Genomic DNA, 21105 nt, shown 5'->3' with positions numbered 1-21105 from the left:
ACCATTTCTTTCTCTTTCTTCTGCCTTTTTTTTTTTTTAAGCCAGTTGTGGTAGTGTGTGCCTGTAGTCCCAGGTACTTAGGAGGCTGAGTAACCACTGCATTCCAGCCTGGACAACACAGCAAGACTCCATCTCTAAAATAAATAATTACATATAAATAATTAAAAACTTTTAATGTAATGTCAATAATTAATCAAATTAAATTTATTTATTTACTTTTCTTTGAGACAGAGTTTTTGCTCTGTTGCCCAGGCTAGAGTGCAATGGGTACAATCTTAGCTCACTGCAACCTCCACCTCCTGGGTTCAAACGATTCTCCTGCCTCAGCCTCCCGAGTAGCTGGGATTACAGGCATCTGCCACCATGCATGGCTAATTTTTGTATTTTTAGTAGAGATGAGGTTTCACTATGTTGGCCAGGCTGGTTTCGAACTCTTGACCTCAGGTGATCTACCTACCTCAGCCTCCCAAAGTGCTGGGATTGCAGGCATGAGCCACCATGCCCAGCCTAAAATTAATTTTATTTAGAAATAAATAAATACATTTTCCTTGCTAAAAATACAAATGAAATCCCCATTGACCCCCATTTTCATTCCCAGCTCCTACCTCATCCCTGCCCTTCCCAGAACTAACCACTGGGATCTACCTTGTACGTTTTCTTCCATAACTTTGTTAGTTATCTCGATACATAGAACAAAAGTCCCTCTTTCCTTTCTTCCTTTTTTTCCTTTCTGTTTTTAAATATGTACTGTCATAGTGTACTTGTTGGCGTATTTTGTAGCCCTTTTATAAATTCAATAATATGTCCTAAAATGTTTTCAAGACATATGTGAATGTACCTTTTTTTTTTTTTTTTAATGCAGCCAAGTGAATAGTATTTCCATAGTACAAGGATCCAACTGTTTATTGGGCTAGTTCCCCGACGATAGTGGTTAGCTTGGTTCTGTTTGTTGCCCTTATGGTTGTGCTATGATGTGCTTTCTGGTACGTTTCTCCTGAGCACATGGGCAAGAGTCTTCTAGGGAGGTTGCCAGGGATTAGAGTTGCTGGGCCATCCTGTGTATACCTGTAAGGTCTGAAACATCACCAGTTCCTTCTCCAAAGGGCACTGCTTGTCACCTGGGCACCAGATCTCCCATTTGCCCACTGTCCTGCTATGCCTCAGATCTTCGACTTTTTAATTTTGCTATTTTTTTGGGTGAATGATGGTGTCTTTCTGTGGCTGTAGTTTCCTCCGCCTCCTCTGAACTCTGAGGATGTTCATGTTCTCAGGACTCTGTTGCCTAGCTTCATCTCTTGAGGGTGCCATAAGCCTCTGTCCCCATAGGGACCCATCCACCTATCCAGAGTCCCAGGGCATCTGGGGAGCCTGGCCCTTCCCAGGAGTGGTTGCTGCATTCTCTTCTGAGAAGCATCCAAGGAGTACACTTACACTCCCCCGGGAGAGTCCAGCCCAGGATTGTCTGCTTCTCCTTCTAAACCTAAGGGGCTTCAAAGAGCCCTCAGCTGGATTTCCCTACTTTTATATCCACCACTACCATCACTGATGCCATCAGCATTGGCAACAGTTTGAGTGTTTACTATGTTAGCCTCTGCGTGGATCACTTGGCCTGTTTATCTCCTTTAATTCTCACAGTGGTCCTCTAGAGGAGGGAGTTGTGTTGTTTCTCCCCATTTTGTGGCCATTAGGTAACAGACAGAAACATATTCAAAACCAACCCAAATAGTAAAAGGAAACCAGCAAAACTTTTCTCACCATGGAGCCCTGGTTTCTACCTAGTGCTCTCACTTGGAGTATCAAGCAGACCCACAGTTGTTGAGTTCTGTTTAATGAGCATGGCTTTGGAGCCATCACACCCATATTTGCAGTTGCTTTGACCACACTCCGTTGTGATTCAGAATCTGTGGTATTTCCAGGGGAGAGCAGAGTTGAAAGTGATGGCTTTGTCCCTGTCCAGCATATGAACAGGGGCTCCTGCATATCACCAGTACCGCTGTTCTTGGGTACAGTTAGGGATGGCAGCCTCACCCATGCCCATCCGAAATGTTTCTCTGCAAAGGGGTTTCACAGGTTGAGCATATTTGTCATGGGGAGTACATATAGCTTATGGGGAGTACATAAACTGAGCTGTGCAGGGAGAGGAAGTACTTCACTTGCCCTCCCTAGACCTAATCAGTCAACCTACCCTAAAATGTTTAACTTTAGGTCTTATTCTAAGATCAAGAAATTGCAGACAGAGTGCAATTTCAAATGCCTTTCTCAGCCCCCAACCTCTTATTATATATTTCAGAGACATAAAAATTTAGAGCTGGAAGAAATCCTAGATTCATTGTGTTTAACTCTGCATTACAGTTTTAAGCAGACAGACCTTGAGTGATGAAATGATTGCCAAGATCATGCTCCCAGGGTCTGGCTCTGGCTCTTTCCACAACATCACAGCTACCTCTTGTGCAATTATTAGGAGACTGATCCTCTCGTCTTCCAAAACTACAGCTGATTAGTGGGTATATCTTGCAGAAAACTAGCCCATTGAACGATTAATTGATTGTTCATTTGGTGGGCATTGATTGAATACTATTGTATGTACCAGTGACAAAAAAATATGGGTAAGATATGAATTCTTAGTGAATTCAGAGTCTGGCATCTGTGGGGGAGAGGTAGTTGCACACATATGAGCAGTGGTTAAGTGGAAATCCATGAATCTACGTTAGTCAGTGGGGATAATAATAGTATCTCCCACAGTGGGTCGTTGGGGATGTTCTGAGTTAATCATTGGAAAGCTCCTGGCATATAGTCAGTACCCAGTAAAGGCAGCAGTTTTTGTTTTGTTTCTGTTTGCTTATTTTTAGTCACACATAGAGTGAAGAACCTAGAAAGACTTTTCTATCAGGAGAATGATAGACTTATGTTTCAGAAATGGTAATCGGTAAACCCAATTTCTCATCTTACATGTGTTTATCTTTTTAGTGTCTCTCTCACCTATTGGACTGCAAACCTCATGGGGTCAGGTCTCACCTCTCATGTTCACCATTATTTACCAAGTGCTTGGCACACAGTAGGTACTTACTAATATTCCTAGACCAATGAGTAAAAGGGGTGGAGTAACAAGATACGGTGGGCTCAGGATCCTTGAGATGAGGTGCTGAGATAAAGCCGACCAGCTGGAGGGACCACAGATCGGTCTGGGCCAACCCCACTTCAAGGACTGGGGCTCCCTGGAATCCCTACCCACAGGCCATGCTTCCCTTTGTGAGATGCAGTTTTGTTCCTGTGATTTATGGGCAGTTTGTCTTTTAACCAAGTGACTTTATTGTGAGGAGAACTATTTGCATAGCATTTATTGAGTGAACAATAATTTCTTGCTGCTTCTACTTCTGGATGCTAACTTACATTTTAGGGGCCCAAGAATACAGGATTTCTAGAAGATAAATACCCTGGAGAGTGCAGTTTTCTGTGGTCATCAGTGACTGCAGGCAGATAGTGCATTTCTATGCCTCAGTTTCCTTAGCTGTGTAGCAACAGAAGCAGAATTTCTGAACAGTTTTCTCAGGTGCAAAGGAGAGAATTTTGAGGGGGAGAAGTCCTTGTCCTTCTTGTAAATTCTTCCTGTGAATGGACCTATGGTGAAATGATTGGATAGTAAGGACTTCACTTATGCTGGAGAAATGGAAATATTTAATTTAGGTCATTTATTCATTCATTCATTTGGTCAGTCGGTCAACAGACATTGCATTACTCAGTGGCCCTCAGCACTTTAGGAAAATGCTCAAATAAGGGATTAGGCATTCCCTGCAGAGTCTTCCAGGCACAGATTATACACATATATGTCTCTTTTTCCAAAATAAAAATCTCCCCTGGCTTGCTCACCTATTCAGTATTGAGCACCTCCTTCTTGCCCGTTCTGCTAGGCTTTACCCTCCTGGAGGGAAGGGCCTTGTCTGGTGCAGTGACACCTGCGTGTGGCTCTGGTGGACTGAACTGGCTAGAAAACAGAGTGATCTGTAGATGGCAACATGAAGGACTTGACCCAGAATTGCGATTTGCCCCGGCGCCACAGGCAGTTTTCATGCTGCAGGATTAGACTGGTTTGTATAGTGCTCGAAGCCCTCCCCATTAGACATGGTGGTTTCGATGCTTGCTCTTAGCTGCTCTCTTCTCCTTGATCCACTTATCAGCTCCCATCTTGGCATTAGGCCAGGGCTGTTTTGGTCACTGATTTTTAGTTGCTCTTTGTTCACTGTCCAAAAGGCTGTTTGGGACCTGCTCTGCTTCCCCCACCCTCCGGAGGTTTAGCTGCTGACCTTGAGAAGCCAGAAACCCAACAGAAGAGAGAGCAAGAGCTGAGGTTTGCAAACTCCCCTGACCTTGGGCTCTGTGACCCTGGGCAAGGTACTTCATCTCTCTAAGGTGTTTTCTTGGAGATCCCATCAGCATTCCCAGAGTCTGCTCCTTAGAATATGGTTTCCTCCTTACGTGATTAGGTATGGCAGGGAAAAAATGGGGTCTGTTGTCAAATTTGTTTGGCCAGTGCTGGCTTAACCTCAGTTAAATGGGGCCCTTTTTGCAGACCTCATCAGAGCCTATAAGGTGCCACTGTGCATGCAGAGGTCTCTTAAGGGAGGGCAGCTCCCTACATCTGCTACTGTAGAGATCACCCCAGGGATGTGCTGGATTGGGTCTTTGAGCCTTCACCCAGTCCTTCAGTTATGTGATCAAGACAATGAGGTAAGTAGTTTTTTTTTTTTTTTTTTTTTTTTGAGACGGAGTTTCGCTTTTGTGCCACCACGCCCAGCCCAAGTAGATGTTATTTACAGATGAGGAACCAAGGCTTACGGAGGTGAAGGGCTGGGCTGTGGTCCTGTGGCCAAGGAGTGGAAGAGTTAAGCCCCAGATCTGGTCTCCTAAACCTCACGTCCTATCTTGGGAGGTGTATGTGAATGTGTGTGTGTTTTTACCATTAGCTGCCCTTGTAATGGTCAAAGGCATGGATTGGTACACGTCTTGGAAGATTTGCTGCAAAGTCACTGAAAGAGTTCCTTGGTCCTCCAGTGAGCATGGCTAATCTTCTACATAGCAAATTATAACGCCTGCTGATTTGGGGCACCTCCTGAGAGGCTTTTTATGTACATTGGCTCCAAACATCATCGCAACCCAGTGAACAACACATATTGTTCACCTCCATTTTACAGATGAGGAAAAGAGTTCTAAAGTACCTGCTCCAATGTCACAGGTAATTCTAGGGCTTAGGCTTAAACCTGTACCTTTGGCAGGGCGCAGTGGCTCACGCCTGTAATCCCAGCACTTTGGGAGGCCGAGGCGGGCGGATCACGAGGTCAGGAGATCAAGACCATTCTGGCTAACACGGTGAAATCTCGTCTCTACTAAAAATACAAAAAATTAGCCGGGCGAGGTGGTGGGCGCCTGTAGTCCCAGCTACTCGGGAGCGTGAGGCAGGAGAATGGCGTGAACCCGGGAAACGGAGCTTGCAGTAAGCTGAGATCGTACCACTGCACTCCAGCCTGGGCAACAGAGTGAGACTCCATCTCAAAAAACAAAAACGAAAACAAAAAAAAGCGTACCTTTGATTTTTTTTTTTTTTTCTTGAGATGAAGTCTCTCTGTCGCCCAGGCTGAAGTGCAGTGGTGCGATCTCAGCGAACTGCAACCTCCGCCTCCCGGGTTCAAGTGATTCTCCTGCCTCAGCCTCCTGAGTAGCTGGGATTACAGGTGCGCGTCACCATACCTGGCTAATTTTTTTGTATTTTTAGTAGAGAAAGAGTTTCACTATGTTGGCCAGGCTGGTCTTGAACTCCTGGCCTCACGTGATCCACCCACCTCAGCCTCCCAAAGTGCTGGAATTACAGGTATGAGCCACCGTGCCCAACCTAAACCTGCACCTTTGACACTCCCAGAGAAAGCCCTCAGCCTTCTCACCACCCCACCTGCTTCTTGTCTGGCTGGATCCTCCTTCTACTTGCTCCCTGCAGACCGGAGCACAGAGCCCCTCTGCAGAATGGGAGCAGTTTCTGTGGCTGCTCCAAGGGTAGGAGTGGGCTTCATCCCAGGCAGTCCATTGAGGTGTGGAAGGGTGGGCACTGGGAGCCAATCAGCATGTTCCTAATGCCAGGCAGTCACCTTCTCATAGGGTGGCCCCAGTGACAAGGGGGAACTGCCAGGAGGGTGTTAGGGGAGGAGGTGAGTATCCTGGCCCAGTTGTTGAAGTTTCCCAAGTCTCAGTTTGCCCATCTGTGAAAGGTGGATAACAGTGGTACTTAGTTCATAGAGTTATGCAAGGATTCAGTGTGGTAAGAAATGCTTAGCTCCATCACCGGGCATCTGGCCAATGTCTAGCACATGGCATTAGTCTGTTATCAGTTTGTAAATCATTCTCCCACCAACTGCAGAGTCAAGGAGGAGCTCTCAAAATGAATGCCCTCTACTTTTCTGTGACAATTTCTAACATAGGGTGATCTGATCACATTAGAAAATGCATTCTGCAGTTATTTGAGTACATACTATGTGGTAAGCACTCTTTCGGGCATGCTGGGGGCTACAGTCAGACATGGACTTGCCTTCAAGCAGCTTACAGTCTAGAAGGGGAGATGAATGTAGTAATAGGAGACAAGAAAGGTTTAAGGGCCTGGCAGTGTCTGGCACCTAGTGCACAATCGAGAAGTGTTTAAAGACACACACACCAGGTGGCCTCTGATGGGCACAGCACTCTCAGGTGGCACCATGTAGCACAACAGGCAGGAAAAGAATGTCTCTGAGGAGTTTTGCCTCTGGCCTAGACTCGTCTGGTAAAGAGGAAGCTCCCCCAGCCCTGTCTAGGTGGGGTGGATGGTGGCACCTAAAACAGCAGCTGTCCTCATGCCGTGCTCTCACTGGGTGGAGACCATGTCAGTCTCCCTCCTGGGAAATCTGATAGAAAATTCCTGCCAGGTGAGAGCGTGACACTTTCTCTGGAGGTGAATCAACTTTTTCAACCCTAGGAGTTAAGCATTGGGCTTAGAGAGCTGTGCAAGTGTGGGGTGGGAGGCATCCAAACCTCTTTTTTTTTTTTTTAAGAGACAGAGTCTCACTCTGTCACCCAGGCTGGAGTGCAGTGGTGCGATCATGAATCACTGCAGCCTCAACCTCTTGGGGTCAGTGATCCTTCTACCTCAGCCTTCTGAGTAGCTGGGACTACAGGCTTGCACCACCACACCTGGCTAATTTAAATTTTTTTTGTATAGATGGAATCTCACTATGTTCTCCAGGCTGTTCTGAAACTCCTGAGCTCAAGTGATCCTTCTGCCTTGGCCTGCCAAAGAGCTGGGATTACAGGTGTGAACCACTGCGCCCTGCCTCCATCATTGCTAAAGTATCTTATGGGCTCACTAGGCTCATAAGGTACAGGTTGTTGAGATACCCTAAGTGTTGGTTTTGTCTGGGGTATTCTGCTAGGGTGTGAATGGGGATGGATAGTCTTGAGAATTTTGTTCCCTAGGTGAGAGAAGAGCATGGGAACTTGAGTTAAGCCTTTTCCCAGAAGTGCTTCTGGGTCTTGAGCTGAAGGTGGCTTTTGTCCCACCTGTTGCAGAACCCAAGTAGGAGGAATCGTCTTCTCTAATGATGAGTATCTATCGAGGCTGTGTGCCAGGCACTGTGCTGGGCTCAGGGATACATTGGTGAGTAGGACAGGCAGGGGCCCTGATTACAATCAAATAAAGTCTGCCCTGGAAGACTTTGTGGTCTGGCATAGGTTTTTCAGGGGCAGAGGACTCAAGAGGGAGCAAAAACAAGGGTGATGGAAAGGAGCCCTGAATGGCTAGAGGGAGGCCTAGGTTCATGTCTAGCTTCAGGACAGGGTTAGGGTGAGGGTTAGGGCAAATGAGCTTTCTGAGGGGAAAAAGCTCAGACCTGTAGGATTTGCCTACTTCTGTAAATACTCCCACCATGGCCAACTTCAGCATGCTAACACAGTCACTGAGATGTGTGCAGTTACTCTTCCCAGTGTGTGCCAACTTCAGCAACCCACTGCATTAGGGCTAGAGTCTAGCCACTCCTCTGAGTGCAGTTTCCTCATCTCTGAAGTGAGTGGGTGGGACTAGGTCACGTGAAATTCCTTGGTAAATCATGGAACATTGTGTCAATGTAAAGATGGTGATGGTTTTTCACAGCTCTGAAGTTTGATGACTAATACTGTCTCCTAACTCTTCTACTCAGGATCCAGATTCCCTCCATTGCTCCGAAACCCCTTTGACAGCTCTTTTCCTTTCCCCAGCCATCTTGGCCCAGTCCTGGCTAACACACTGTATTTGATAATTTCATCTCTTTAGTCTCCTTCAGTCCAGAACAGATCCCTCCTTTATTTTTGCCCTCCATGGCACTAGTGTTTTGAAGAGTCAGATCCACGTTCTGTGTTTGTCTGGGTGTATCTTTGCAGTGCCATTTACCTAGTCCTCTAGTTCCATGAACTTCAAGTGAAGCCTCAAGGCTGGAGTCCAAATGCAGGGTTTGCAGTGAGAGGCCCTTGTGGGTGACATCACTCCAACATCAGGATGACCCATGCTGGTGATGCTGAGTTGACACCCTGGTGAAGGCATTAGCCTGCATTGGTTTTGGTTTAGATCAGATTGAGATATTATATTGACCATAATTCTAACAACTACTAAGAAGGAGAAGGATTTGTAATAAAAAACTGCTCTTACCCTACACAAGGTGGGTATTTTTTTATTACAGAAATAAGCCATATGCAGGTATAGCTCTGATTTTTTTTTCAAGACTGTCAAGTAAAATTGAATCTGTTTACTATTGGCCTTCCAGGTATGGTGGCTAAGGGAGATATTTCAGAGCCAGCCCCCTACTTTTTTTTTTTTTTAAATATCTCCTTTTTGATAGATCCAGGTCAAATTGGAGTAGAGTGTTCTTGATGTAGGAAGCTTCAATATCCTGTTTATAACATTTAGGCAGGAAACAAGATTTCTGCAAGGTTAGAATGTCATGATGGAATGGGCACTTTGGAGAGTGGTGGGTTCCCAAGTGCTGTGTGCATGCAAGTGTAAGCATGTACCTATGTGTTGCTGTTTTCTCAAGGGAGTATGAAGGGTGCATTGGGGTGCCCAAAGCAGTATCAGATGTGACACAAAGAAACCAACCCCAGGCCAATTTGGAGAAGGCACGATTTAAATTAAAGTCAAAGAAGTCTATCTCTAGTGTCTACTCAGTGCTGGGGGCTTTGTTCTGGGTGCTGTGAATGGCACAGGCTGACTCTTGTGAATCTTATAGTACAGGAGCACACAGACCTAAACAAGCCATTTCCAGGGCAGTGAGCGTGTGACAGGGAAGTGTGAGGATCTGTGGTCCCTTTGGGGTGGACCTAACAGTGCCCATGGGAAGTAACAGACAGAAAATGGAATCATCTGTGAGGGATAGCCAGGTAAAGAGCAAACCATGTGGAAGGGGCAGTGTGTGCCAGGGTCCAGAGTCCACAGAGATGTGATGTGCCGGAAGCAAAGACAGCATCTCAGTGAGACTGGATCATGTCATATGACAGGGGCCTGGGAGGCCTCTGGAGTGGGAGTGCTGGGTCCTCTTGGCCTTGGTAGTAAAGAGCTTAGACTCTGTCCTAAGGGTCCCAAGAGGCCACTGAAGTGATTCAAGTGGCCTCTTAAATCTGATTAAATCTGCATTTTGAGAAAAGATCTCTGGCTAGAGTGGGAAAAGCATTTGGAGGGAAGCAAAACTCAGGGCTGAGTAACCAGGTGGGGGTATTGTAGTCATCCAGGAGAGAGATGATGGAGGTCATCAATACCAGTTGAGAATAAGTGAGTGGATAGCTTGGATAACCAATGAAGAAAGGTGAAATCATGAAAAATATTCAGGTGGTAGAATTGAGAGTGGATCTGGGGACTGAACAAATCCATCCATCCACCTGTAAAACCAGTATCTATTGAGCCCCTTCTGTGTGTCTGGGACTGTGTTTGGGGTAGGGATACTGCAGTGAATAAAGCAGATGTGGTGGTCCCTGCCCTGATGGCGCTTACCTTCTGGTGGGAGAGACAGACCGTAAACAGATGTATGAAGTGGCGTTAGCTGGTGGTGCATGCTATGAGGAAAGACAGGGTATGTGATAGGGTGAGCATAAGAGGGTGGAGTTTTACGTAGAGACACAGGGAGAGCTTTTTTCAGAGAATAACATTCAACACAGACCTGAATGTCGAGAGAGCAAGCCCTGCAGCCTTCTTGAGGAAAATCATAGCAGGCATCAGGGACAGCATGTGCGAAGGCCCAGGGGCTTAGCTTGCATGAAGAATGGCATTCAGGTCAGTACAGATGTGGGTGATGAGAGGGTCACATGTGTGGATGAGTCTGAGCAGCCCTGCTACTGCGAGTCATGTCTTGAAAGATGGGTCCTCTCTTCCTTTGTTGGCAAAGACAGGGACCTCCTGGGCTTCCCCAGGTGACTGGACAGAGCATCTCTGTTACCCAGGCTGGAGTGCAATGGGGTGATCGTAGCTCATTGCAGCCTCAAAACTCCTGAGCTCAAGCAATCCTCCTGACTCAGCCTCTTGAGTAGCTAGGACTGTATACAGGCACATGCCACCATGCCTGGCTAAATTTTTAAATTTTTTTTTGTAGAGACAAGATCTCACTGTGTTACCCAGGCTGGTCTTGAACTCCTGGACTCAAGCAATCCTCCTGCCTGCCTCGGCCTCTCAAAGTGCTGGGGCTGCAGGCTTGCACCACCATGTCTGACCAACTTCTTTTATTCATATTGATTAATATTATCTAGTTTTCCTATTTGCTCTAATAGTTTTGCAGGTCTTATTTTATTATTACTATATTTTTGTAGGGAGGGATTTTTCCAGACATACAATTATATCATCTGCAAATTAATACAATTTTGTTTTCCCTTCCTTTCTAATCAGCATGACTTTTTTTTTAAAAAAATTCTAATTGGATTGGTAAATGCTTCCTGAATAATGTTAACTACTGGTGGTATGTAGGGTCCTTCTTGCTTTGTACCCCCTTCAGTGGGAGTGCGCTAATGTTTCCCTAGGAAATGTGATGCAGGCTTTCAGTTTGAGATATATATCTCTTAAGGAAGTTTCATTCCATTCTTGTTTTGTTGAGGTTTTTTTTGTTTTGTTTTGTTTTTGTTTTTGTTTTTCAATCAGGAATATATGTGGGAATTTAACAAGGTTGGAATCTAAGGAGACATCTGTTTTTGTTTTTTCTTTTGACTCTGTAATGAGATGAATTATATTGATAGATTTCCTAATGTTGACCCATCCTTTCATTCCTGGGATGAACCACAGGTGTCTGTGTTTGGTTACAGCTGTGCTTTTCAAGCATGGAGCTACTTTCTGTCAATTAAATTAGTACTCTGTGAAGATGCACTTGGTTTGTCCTGTGGCTTAGAGTAATACTGACAGGATAGCTTTCCTTCTGTTTGAGGCATTGAAGCTAGAGGGAATGAACAAATCATTCATCCATTAGACCAACTTAATTTATTGAATGCTTAGTATCTGCAAAATGCTGCTGGTTGGACAGCCTCCAGTATCCCTTGTAACTAAGAGACTTAGGATTCTCTGCAGTGGTTCTGCTAGGAAATGCCATTGTTGCAAGTGACAGAAACACCGTTCAGTCGGGATCAAGCTGCACAGGGAATGTAATGGTTCACAGGAATGGAAGGTCCAAGAGTGGATAGCCTCAGGCATGGCAGGATCCAGGGGCTCAGTGTGATTAGGCCTTGCTGTCACTCTGCCCTTCTCTTGGCTCTGCTTTCTTCTGTGTTGAAATCATTCTCAGAAAGGTTTCCTCCCTGTGATACTGGCAACTCCAGGCTGGCATTTGACTCCAGCTGTGGAGTGAAAGCTTATCATTCCCGCTTGTTCCAGCAGAGCTTCCCGAGTGAACTCAGATTTGTTCACAACGTGGGCCTCGTGCTCTCTCCTGGAACTCTGGAACTCAGGGGTGGAGGATGGAGTCAGCCTCATCTGAACCCATGGATGGAGAGTAGGGGAGGGGTGGTCCCCCAGTGGGAAGGCCAGGTGCTGTTACCCACACACAGGGAATTGGATGCTGGGTGGCAGACACCCTAGATGTTCATGCCATCTGGGTCAGCGGTCCCCTTTCCTTTGTGGTCTTCACTGTCCTTTTTCACAGGTGAGAGGGGAGATAGCAGGGAGCCGTGATTCCTGACTCAGCCCCAGGGCCCTGCAAATCAGTGACAGAATCAGGATTTTAAGTCCCTACCTGAAGTTCCAGGTTTTATTTGCTCCACTAAATTAGGCATGGAAACCTGAAATCCCAGCCCTTTGGGAAGTCAAGGCAGGTGGATCACTTAAGGTCAGGAGTTTGAGACCAGCCTGACCAACATGGTGAGACCCCATCTCTACTAAAAATACAAAATTAGCTGGGCGAGGTGGCTCTTGCCTGTAGTCCCAGCTACTTGGGAGGTTGAGGCAGGAGAATCACTTGAACCTGGGAGGCAGAGGTTGCAGTGAGCCAAGATTGCACCATTGCACTCCAGCCTGGGCAACAAGAGTGAAACTCTGACTCATAAATAAATAAATAAATAAAGGAAATAGAGAGTTAAAGCATCATCTGTGCACCTTGAGGGCTGGCTATTAAAGAAGAGATTTCCCCAGGCTCACCCTTACCCCCACCCTCTCAGCCACATATAATAATCCTTCTTGTCAATTCCTTATTGTTCCCTTTTCATAATGAACTTAGAAGGTAGACACCTTTAAAAAGGTGTCTTGGATGGGATGTTACATACTTAATATAGAGCCTTAATAGTAGCAAAGTTTTAAATTGACAAAATCTTGCCTGATCTGATGTGGCGTCTCTTCAAATGGTATTTTTTCTTTTAATTTGATTGAGGTGTAATATATCCGACACACGTGCCAACTTAAGGGACAAGCTTTTCTGCGTATGTTTACACCTCCTGGGCTCAGATGTAGCACTTGTTCAAGCACTCTGCCCCCATTCCAGCTCCTTTCAAGCCCCCTTTCTTTCCCTCCCCTTCATCTCCTCCCTAGGAACACACGGAGGCTGAGAAGGACTGTGACTTTCTTGCCATTGCCTACCTGGGTGCACACACTTGGGTCCAAGGACAAAATGAGAAACCTGATCCCGAAGAATTGTGCCGGGAAGGGAGATGGGAAGCGTTCATCCATGGAGGAGAAACGGCCACCTACAGAGCCCTCTGGGAGTGCCCCTGGTCTACCTAAGACTCAGGAAGACCCTCTTGCTCTCTTGTTCCTCTTTGATAAATAAAGAAACCAAGGTCTGTAGGCTGGAAGCTGGGAGGATGGTCCTGGTCTATGGGCCAGCTACCCACTGTGGTCCCTGCTACCCGGTGAATCCAGGTGGCTTAATCATTGGACTCAGTCATTCTCATCCCTCATTTCATGATACTGTTAATTTTTTTTTTCTGGAAAATCTTGAAATTCTGCAAGAGATGGCATATATAATGGAAAGAATATAGATGCTGGAATCTGACATTCTTGGATTCAAATTCCTTCTTTATGACCTTGGGCAAGGATGTTAATTTCCCTGAAGCTCCATGTCTTCATCTGTAAAAGGAATATTAGCACCAACCTCCTATTATTGGTTGTGAGGATTAATGAGATGATACATGTCACATGCTCAGCACACTACCTGGCAGATGCTGTCTTTAAATGGGAAAAGCCAGGTTGTGGCTTTTTTGGCATGGGGAAGGTGAGATATGACATAAACGTAAAGCATCCCAACCTCCCCCAAATGTGAACACTTTAGCATAACTTTAATTTAATCATTATAAATTAAGTTTATTAATTAACGATAGCATGGTGTATGTAAGAACACAGCTATGGAGCCAGACTGCTCTGGTTCAAATCCTGACTCTTTACCACTGGCCAGATGTGTGACCTTTTGTAGGTTGCTTAAGCTCTCTTTGCTGTGCTTTCCTTGCATGTAAAATGAGGCTAATTATAGGACCTACCTTATAGGGTAGTTCTGAGGATGAAATGAGATAATGCAAACAATACCCTTCCTTAGCCCAGTGGCTTAGTTGATGTGCAGTAAATGTGACATTATTATTACTAACAAATTGATCTATATTCCTCTTTGGCCTTTAAAACTTTTTTTTTTTTTTTTTTGAGACAGAGCCTTGCTGTGTCACCCAGGCTGGAGTGCAGTGGTACCATCTCAGCTCACTGCAGCCTCGGCCTCCCAGGTTCAAGTGATTCTCTTGCCTCAGCCTCCCAAGTAGCTGGGACTACAGGCATGTGCCACCACGCCCAGGTACTTTTTGTATTTTTAGTAGAAATGGGTTTCACTATGTTGGTCAGGCTGGTCTCGAACTCCTGACCTCAAGTGATCCACCTGCCTTGGGCTCCCAAAGTGTTGGGATTACAGCATGAGCCACTGCACCTGGCCTTTAAGCATTTTGAATGAAGTTTTGCCTTGGTTTTCACAGAGTAACTACTGTATGTGCTCTTTGTACTTCACTGAAAGTTTTTTTCCAAACTCGTTTCTCTTCCTGTTCATGTTAGCACTGGGAGCTGGGAGAGAAGACTAACCATTCCCCAGCATCAGGCAGCATCCTTTGGATGTTGTAGAAAGAGGCCGGTTAGCTCTTGGAGAAGCGTGAATGGGCCACTCTCCTGGGTCCAGCCTTTTGTCCACTGGGGACAATGTGTGGCTTTCACAGTGACTCATCCTTGGGCAGCCGTGACAACATCATGGGAAAGGAGGAACAGAGTTCAATGCAACGTGTGCCAAGGGGGCATCTCTGTCCTTGCAGACGTGGAGCTGGTGGGGGCAGGGAAGGATTTGTTTCTTCAAGGACCAAGGAGTCAACCCAACTAGCAGAGGGTCAAGTTGAGCAACTGAAAGGATGTGAGAAAACAAAAAGCGCTGGTTTGGCGGGCTCAGCCTTTTCATTTTGAAAAACGCTCCTTTCAGCTCTCAATTGGCCCCTTGAGCTGCAGGGAGCAGTGCCAGTTAACCCACATTTAATTAGAAACTGGGTTAGTGGACATTCACTTTCTTCCCAGAGCATGTCCTGGGTGTTGGAACCTTTCCAGGGACTGGTACAGTAACAGCCATTTACATGGCCCTGGCTTTCAGGGAGCTGGAATCAGCCTTGGGTGAATATACATCCCTCCTCTTCCCCCAACCTCTCCTGACTCTCTCCTGATGGAATTTGCCAACTCCACGCATAGAATGCAGACTTTCCCTGGATTTGTCTAAGCATCAGTCTCCTTGGTTTACCTCTGCTGTTTAGGAAACACTTCAACACATCCTCACCTTTGAGTTTTTATTTTGCTCTTTAGTGGTGATATTATGTGCATTTCCTTTTGTTTGGTGGCTCGTGTGTGTGTGTGTGTGTGTGTGTGTGTGTGTGTGTGTGTGTGTGTGTTGAGAGAGAGAAAGAGAAAGCTTTCCTCTCTCTCTCCCTCACCAGGCCTCACTGTGTCTTGTTTCGGGGACTGAGACCCGGCAGACAGTGACACAGTGACTTCCTTGTCTTCTTGGTTCCCACCAGCTGATGGGCAAGGTCATTTTCAAAGTCCTGACACCTGCTTATCATAACCGCCAGCTGCATTCCACAAAGAAGGCCCCCTCCCCCACACCAGGGAAAAGGGGAGATAAGAATAGACCTGGGGGCGACCAAGAGCAAGAGAGTGAAGGACACTGTGCACCCGACTCAGAGGTGTGGGTGGGCATTTGGATTGACGACTGTGCTCAGCACCAGCTGATGTAAACTTTCCATCCTAACGGTAGCTATTTTGAAAAACTCTCCACACATTCGAGAGGTCTTTAAAATAATAAAACAGGCCGGGCGCGGTGGCTCAAGCCTGTAATCCCAGCACTTTGGGAGGCCGAGACGGGCGGATCACAAGGTCAGGAGATCGAGACCATCCTGGCTAACATGGTGAAACGCCGTCTCTACTAAAAATACAAAAATAAATAAATAAATAAAAATAAAATAATAAAACATTTGCATGGACATTATGTGAGTTGATCTCCTTTCTGTCATTTTTTTTTTTGAGATGGAGTTTCGCTCTGTCGCCCAGGCTGGAGTGCAATGGCGCGATCTCAGCTCACTGCATCCTCTGCCTCCCGGGTTTAAGCAATTCTCTGCCTCAGCCTCCCGAGTAGCTGGGATTATAGGCGCCGACCACCATGCCTGGCTAATTTTTTTGTAGTTTTAGTAGAGATGGGGTTTCACCATCTTGGCCAGGCTGATCTTGAATTCCTGACCTCGTGATCCAACTGCCTCGGCCTCCCAAAGTGCTGGGATTATAGGCCTGAGCCACTGCGCCTGGCCTTTTTGTCATTCTTGCAAGCAGCATTACCTTTTAGAAAGCAGTTTCAGACCACCCGCCTGCATCTTACCACTTGGATGTGCTGTGATGTCTGAGGCTCTGTATCATGAACTACATAAATTGGATTGGAGGGTGGATTTCAGCAGAGGTCACAAATGGCAGAAAGATAGTTGTGTGATAGTTGTGCATGTTCCTCTTTTCCTTGTGTGGGTGTGAGTGCCACTAGGGTCCTCTAGGGGCATGGTCTGCTCTGTGAACTTTCTGGTGGATATGAGGACCCACCCAGGTGGACCCCCTGCCCCTGTGGTCTCTGTCTGCAAGATCTGGCCATCTGGGGATTGGAAATCCAAGAGTTCGTCATTGCCAGTGCTGCTTGGGAATTGGTGGGAACAAGACTTTTCTCACCACTGAACATGTTGTGGTCTTGAAAATGTAGCAAGGGCGGTGAAGTGTCTAGGGATTTAGATACAGGCAGATCTATTTTGAAGAGTCTGAAACTTATATAATTTGGGGGGCCTTTTCAAGAAAAAGAATTTTAAGGCCAGGTGTGGTGGCTCACGCCTATAATCCCAGCACTTTAGGAGGCAGGGGCAAGAGGATCACTTGAGCCCACGCGTTTGAGACCAGCCTGGGCAACATAACTAGACTTCGTCTTTGTTAAAAAAAAAAAAAAAAAAAAACAGTTAGCCGGGCGTGGTGGCGTTCGCCTGTAGTCCCACCTACTCAGGAGGCTGAGGCGGGAGGATAGCTTGAGCCCAGGATGTTGAAGTTACAGTGAGCTGTGATCATGCAACTGCACTCCAGCTTGGGCAACAGAAAAAGTAAAAGAAAAAGAATTTTAAAATATCCCTTTCTGAATTTTACAAAATTGCAAGGGCATATACACCTGTCTAAGGAGGGTCCTGTGAAGTGAGGGGCCCCTAAGCTTCAGTTTCATTAGCTTCCTAGAATATCCATTTTGGGCTGTAGCAAAACAAGTGGAGACATGCTGTGAGGAAAGGTTTAGAGGTAGGAGAGTAAGAAGTTTATCTCTAGGTCAGATTAGAAACGGGGTATAGTGTTACCGTGTGTCTGCAGGTGGCTTCTCAACTCAGTTGTAGCCAAAAGCAGTCCTAGTCATTTATGTAAGTGAACGAGCGTAGCTGTATACCAGTAAAACCTTATGTAAACTGGCAGACGGCTGGATTTGGCCCTCAGGCCCTAGTTTGCCAACCTCTGGTTTAGGCAATTAATAATTTCAGGTTGTTTGGCAGACTTTTGCTTAAAAAAAAAAGTGCAGTAAAAAAGTTAACAAGCTTTATAAATATTTACTTTTGTAATTTTACTTTTTATTATATTAACTATTAATTTGTGTTTATTGTAAAAAACTGAAAAGTTTAGAAAACTATAAAGAAGAAATAAAAAAGTTTTCTAATTCTGCTGCTCATCATTAAACACTGTTCATCAGTGAGTATTGTGGGAAATTTCCTTCTTGCATTGGTATACATATGCACATTAATTATTTTAATAGAATTATACTGTGTATTTGGCTTGATTTTCTGCTTTCTTCTAGAATATGGGAGTCCAGGTTGTGATGAAGAGGGGTAGCGATGGAAGGGGTATGGTTTGGAAGGAGGGTGCTATAGTGGTTAAGGCTATGCACTATGGCGTCAGAATCCTGGGTGCAAAACCTAGTTCTGGCTGAACTGGGAGACCTTGAGTAAGTGACTTTAGTTCGCTTGTCAGATGGAGATAATCATTCTACCCACCTTCTGTGTCAGTTGTGAGGATTAAATTGATAAGCTACAAAGAGTGGCCAGGCGCGGTGGCTCACGCTTGTAATCCCAGCACTTTGGGAGGCTGAGGTGGGCAGATCACTTGAGGTCAGGAGTTCGAGACCAACTTGACCAACATTGTGAAACCCCGTCACTACTAAAAATACAAAAATTAGCTGGGTGTCATGGCGGGCACCGGTAATCCAGCTGCTCCAGAGGCTGAGGCAGGAGAATCACTTGAACCCGGGAGGTGGAGCTTGCAGTGAGCTGAGAGCATGCCACTGCACTCCAGCCTGGGCAACAGAGAGAGACCCTGTCTCAAAACAACAACAACAACAACAGCAACAGCAACAGCAACAACAATAACAAAAGAGGGCTTAGTTCACGACCAGGTACAGATTTCAGTGCTGAATGAATGCTGGCCATTCTCACTGTTGTCACTGTGATGGCATTGTTGTAATAATGGTAGTGGCTCTTAGGTTTTGAGGCAGGTCATGAGGCCATCTCCTGTAGACCCCATCTCATACTCAGTCTCAGTCTTCTTGGCACAGCTCGTTGGGGAGTAGCTCCTCAGGTTCCCTCAGAAGGCACGTGTCCCTCTTGAGTATCCTATGAGGGAGTCTGAATCCTCAGCAGGGACCACCTAGGACCCAGAGCTGGTCCGTGCTGACCACTCTTCCACCTAACCACAACCCACAGCTTCTCCTCACCACCTCCTTCTTCCTTTCCCACAGTGCACATCAGAGACCCTGCAAAGAACTGGGAGGCAGTGAAGATGGAGTGAGGCCTGCAGTGATAAAATACTTTCAAAAACCAGGTCTCATGAATCCTCAGCATAGCTGTAAGGGATTGGGAGTGATTATCTCCTTGTACAGATGAGGAGACCAAAGTTTCAGGTCACACAGCAGGTAAATAAGTGACAGTATTAGGACACCTTTCTTTCTGGTGTCAAATCCACACCTGCTACCTTTGCTCTGGTTTAGATGAGGATTTCTCAACCTCAATACTATTTGATTCCTTGGGTTGGAGAATTCTTCGCTGTGGGCTGGGGAGAGTGGAAGAGCTGTTCTGTGCATTGGAGGATGTTCAGCAGCATCCCTGGCCTCTCCCCACTAGATTCCAGTAGCACCCACCTCACCCCACTCCCTTGTAACAAACGAAAATATCTCCAGACATTGCCATATGTCCTGTGGAAAGGCAAAAGAGGAGGCATATGTATTTGCATGTGGGCAGTGGGGGTTGAGAGCAACTCTGTCCAACTGGGATTGCTGTCATCAGTGTGCCCCATGGGAAATCTTTAGGGAGTTCACCGATAGGGCAGAAAAAAGGTGAAATCTTTGTTTTCAGATCATATGCTCAGCACCATCATGTTCCTGTAAGTTCCAAGCGGTTTAACTTTGCCTCCTTGTGCCAAAAACGTCTTTGTTTTCATCAGCCGTGCTTCTGTTTCTTCATTAGGCTGCATTCCGGTCCCAGTTTCACCTTCTCCGGTTTTCCCTTTGCTGACTGCCTGTTCATCATAGCTCCTACACGCAGGGGTGCTCCCACTAACTGTGGAAGTGGGTGGGAACATTTCCCCTGATACTAAAGCCTACTTTGGGTCTGCTTTGCAATTTCCTTTTGGTCTCCCTCCTGGAGATTCCTGTGCCACCTGTTAACACCCTTTTGTCTTTGGCTCATTTCTTTCTTCAAATTTTGCTGCTTTTAATCTGTTCTTTCTAAGCTTAGTGGAGTGTGTGTAAATTAGGAGTGAGCAGACAATGAACAAGGGTCCAAATGTCTCTTCCTTGGGGTAAAGTGTATTTTGTAAAACAGCCCATGTCTATTTCTCAAGATTAGTCTCCCCATGATTCAGGCCTTTCCACGAACACTGGGGTCCTTGGTTCTCCATGGTGGGCTCCTTGGGAGTCAGGGCTCTGAGGAGGCAGACACTTTGACTGTGAACAGGGGAGTTTTACACACCTAAAGTTGGCATGTCAGGTACAGGCTGTGGATAGTCAAAAGTCATCTTCAAAATGCATAAATCCTCCAAACCATGCGTAGTTTTATATGTACAACCCTGTAAAATAACCTGTGTATATAGATGTCAATGTACATAGTTGTCATATATAGAGGAGAGCACATGTAAATAAATTCCACTGTAGTTTTTAATAGTGGAAGAGGGTATAGAAGACAAGGTGTGTCCCTGAATTCTGAACATCTAAGGTATGTGTGCTGTGGCGTCTGCATGTTAAAAAGAGATAGGAGAAAGCCCTGAGGTCAGAAGCCCGGGTTCAGAAGGCAGCTGCCTGCGGTCCAGTTCCTGCCCCACCACTTGCTGCGGTGTGACCTTGTTTGAGTTTGTAGCCTTGCTGTGCCTCCGTTTCATCATCTTTAAAATGGGGATGATGAGAATACCGATGCTTTGCACAGAGTGAGAGCTTACTAAATGTTAGCTGTAATGCTGTGTTGCTGCTCACTCTCTATTATTATTATTAATTAATCATAATATGATTATTATTACCACCTCCAATGAGATGGGCTGGTTTGAGAACTGAGTTTCCATCCTGTGCCTCTTGGCTTGTGTGGTTCCTTTAAAGAGATGTGCAACAAGGTCCCATCTTCCTACCCTGGCGTTCCATCACACAGACACACACCGGGTGTGCTGGGAGTCTTCTCCACGCACTCTCTCATTTGTTTCCCACAGCAGCGTGGCTCACTTTTTGTTTAATCTCCTCCAGCAACTTGGCAGGCCTGCAGCCACCCTTCATATCCTGGCCTGTCCAGCAGGCTGACAAAACGCAGATGTAGCTACCACCCCTCTCAGAGATCCGCCCGCCTCTGGCCTCACTGTCATGGCTCCCAAACGTGGATTCTTAGCTGAGGGACTGAGGGACTGGGATGAGGGGTGGGGGGTTGTGTGAGGCGGCCCACAGAGGTCAGAGGGTCCGGGGAACTTTAGAAGTAGCTCTAGGTTCCTGGCATGGACAGTGTTAGAATTACAGGCAGGCTGGGGCATAGGCCCCAAGTTGGTGGATCTCCACTTAACAGATTTTTTGGTACTAT

General features: G+C 46.1%; 1 protein-coding gene across 3 annotated transcripts in view; it reads left to right on the top strand.

Moving 5' to 3' along the window:
* LOC105482527 (Rho guanine nucleotide exchange factor 3) overlaps positions 1–21105 on the top strand; it is a 346919-nt gene that overhangs the window by 45096 nt on the left and 280718 nt on the right. The gene's annotated exons all lie outside the window — the stretch shown is intronic.

This window comes from Macaca nemestrina, chromosome 2 (genome assembly GCF_043159975.1).
Source record: "Macaca nemestrina isolate mMacNem1 chromosome 2, mMacNem.hap1, whole genome shotgun sequence".
Lineage (NCBI taxonomy): Eukaryota > Metazoa > Chordata > Mammalia > Primates > Cercopithecidae > Macaca > Macaca nemestrina.
The sequence above is the reverse complement of the archived record's forward strand: the minus strand, read 5'-3'. Positions and strand labels throughout refer to the sequence as shown.